The following is a 2,908-nucleotide window of genomic DNA, read 5'->3' on the forward strand; positions in this document are numbered from 1 at the left end:
CACCCACACATTCCCATCTTGAAGATTTTTTTTTTAATTTTTATTTGTTTTATGATAGTCACAGAGAGAGAGAGAGAGAGAGAGAGAGAGGCAGAGACACAGGAGGAGGGAGAAGCAGGCTCCATGCACTGGGAGCCCGACGTGGGACTCGATCCCGGGTCTCCAGGATCGCGCCCTGGGCCAAAGGCAGGCGCCAAACTGCTGCGCCACCCAGGGATCCCATCTTGAAGATTTTTATGTTTGGATTTTCCCCCTAGGACAGTGGGGAGCTATTGAGGGTTTGAACAGAAGGGTGACATGGTCTGATTTGGGATTTATTTATTTATTTATTATTATTTTTTAAATATTTATTTATTTATTCATGATAGACATAGAGAGAGAGAGAGAGGCAGAGACACAGGCAGAGGGAGAAGTAGGCTCCATGCCAGGAGCCCCATATGGGACTCAATCCCGGGACTCTAGGATCACGCCCTGGGCCAAAGGCAGGTGCCAAATCGCTGAGCCACCCAGGGATCCCCGGGGTTTTATTTATTTATTTTTTAAGATTTTTATTTCTTTTATTATAGAGAGAGAGCATGCAAGATAGAGAGCACAGATAGGGTGAGGGACAGAGGGAGAGGGAGAAGCAGGCACCCTGCTGAGCAGGGAGTCTGATGTGGAGGCTCTGTCCCAGGACCTGGGTTCATGACTGGAGCCAAAGGCAGATGCTGAATCAACTGAGTCACTCAGGCACCCCCGATTTGCGTTGTAGAGTGATCTCTCTGGAATCACAGTTGAGGAGGTGCGATGGGGCACGCTCCAGGCTGGGGGTGATGAGCAGGAAGTCACCCTGAGAAAGGAAAGGTGGCATGAGTTCAAGAAACGTTAAGAAAAGGTGGTTTATAAGATAAAGAGATGGAGTGTAGAGAGGAGGGAAGTGCTCAGGGAAGTTCCTCGTTCTTGGCTTGGGTGACAGGGATGCAGTGATGAGATCCTCCAGCTGAGGAGCACAAGGAGCAGGTGGGTGGGGAGAGGGAGGGAAGGGATGAGTGTTTGAGGTGAGATTCTTGTAGGACATGCAGGTAGACATGCAGATCTTGGGGTCTAGGAGGAGAATCTGGACATAGGACATGTATTTGGGAGTCACATCAACAAAACTAGGCAGGGAGGGAGTCCTCCGTCATCCCAGTGCCCAGGGTTGGAAAATATGCTGTGCTGGTGTAAAGGAATTTTGAGTGGTACACAGTAATATGTGGCCGATATCGCTAGTTCCTTTCAGCTCCTTATACCACATTCTTCTTTCAAACTGAACCCTGACATTATTTGGGGGTAGCGATGCTCAGATGAAACACTCCAGTCCCCAGCCAGGCCCCTTCTCTAGCCAATGAGTTGTAAGTAGAAAGAAGGATTCTGAATTCTGGGAAAGTCCCTCAGAGCATGGGGTCAAGCCTTTCTCTATCCTACAGGCTGGCAGTCAGATGCGATGGCAGGAGCTCTAGCCGCCACTTTGGACCAGGAAGCCAAGAGCCATAGGTTAGGTGAGTGTGGTGGAGAGAAAGGAGGCTACATCTTGAGACACCTTCATGGAGCTTCTATCCCAGCCCTGGGTTGCTTTTTCCCTAGAAACAAAACCTCTCTTGTCAAGCTGCTGGTCTATTTTTTTTTTCTGTTAAATTCAGCTGAAGTTAGTCCTAATGAAAACATTATGACTCTGTGGTACTTGGTTAAGCCATAGGCCTGCACCTGGGGCCATTTCCAGTTTGCTTAGTTGAGTTCATGGTTCTTCTCTGTGGGACTGACTGGGGAAGGCTGGCCGCTGATGGAGCTGGCGGTGCAGGTGTGCTGTGCCACCTGGTGGACACATGGCACACAGCACCCCTTTCACCTAGGGCACAAGGCACAAAGAGCTGGGATGCTTTACAGGCTGTCTGCTTTTACCAGCAGCGCTCTGCACCCCAGCTTGTTAATTTGATCTCAGCCCCACGGCATCTCTTGACCGACCATAAAGTGCTCCAGAGTCCTGAATGTCAGTGGACAGACCTCTGAGAAGCCCAGGAATTCCTGACTGTCCCCGAGAGCTCAGGTGCACTCTCAGAAGCATGGGGGGGGGGGGGGGGGGCTGTTTCTAGCTACCCTGCTGGCGGTGCTTCCCCTCCCCCAGGTTGAGGACTTCTGTACTAAATAAAGGGTTCCATGTGACCTCTCATTCTGCAGACTCCGTCTCAGAGCAATAGTTAAAACTAGAGAGGAGGGAGGGTGATGACTCACTGCCTCGCTGAGCAGGAAATGAACACCAAGGGAGCCTAACCTGGCAGCAGGCTGGAACAAATGGATTTGCGGTCGTTTGCGCTGTTGGCAAAGCGGGCTCCTGTGGGCGAGCTTATTAATGCTTCCTCCTGCTGACCACTGGTGCAAACCCGAGGTGGCCGATTCTGTCAAAAGCCGAGTTCAAAGTGCAAAAACGAGTGTCAGAGTTTCAGAAATTCCAGAGATGTAGTGGCAAGACCCCTGGCACCCGGACACCTGGGCACCCAGGTTTATTCCCAGTCGGTCACTGACAGTGTACGGCCCGCTGCTCACCTTCTTTTTCTGGGTTCTGCTTGGTACACGGGGTAGCTGGGACACCTTCCAGCACGGGGCCCTGGCAATAAGCATGCCCTAAGTCACTAACGGGAGTGGGGGTGGAGGTGGGGGTGAGGGAGGGAGGGACGGGGGGGGGGGGTGTAGGAAGTAGAGGCTTTGGGGAGGAGCGTCAAGAGGAGAAGGAAGATGACTTCTCCAGCTTCTCCAGCATTTAGCCCAGAGCACAAGCGGATTGCCTTTGCTTCTGGGGGCGTGTGTGGGGAGGTGGGAGCTGCATGGGCAGGGGTGGAATCCAGCAGATTGATGCACGTCCTTGTTTTTCCCAGGTGGGGCCTGTTAGGCCGGG

The 2,908-nt window shown here is 52.1% G+C and overlaps 1 long non-coding RNA gene across 1 annotated transcript; it reads right to left on the reverse strand.

Moving 5' to 3' along the window:
• Positions 1 to 306: 306 nt before the first annotated feature.
• On the reverse strand, positions 307 to 2,585 carry LOC144284043 (uncharacterized). Its single transcript, XR_013352518.1, has 2 exons — positions 2,288 to 2,585; positions 307 to 829 (listed from the first exon to the last, which is right to left on the reverse strand). It is a non-coding gene; the product is annotated as an uncharacterized LOC144284043 (long non-coding RNA).
• Between the last annotated feature and the right edge of the window lie 323 nt (positions 2,586 to 2,908).

Source organism: Canis aureus, chromosome 15 (assembly GCF_053574225.1).
Source record: "Canis aureus isolate CA01 chromosome 15, VMU_Caureus_v.1.0, whole genome shotgun sequence".
Classification (NCBI taxonomy): Eukaryota; Metazoa; Chordata; class Mammalia; order Carnivora; family Canidae; genus Canis; species Canis aureus.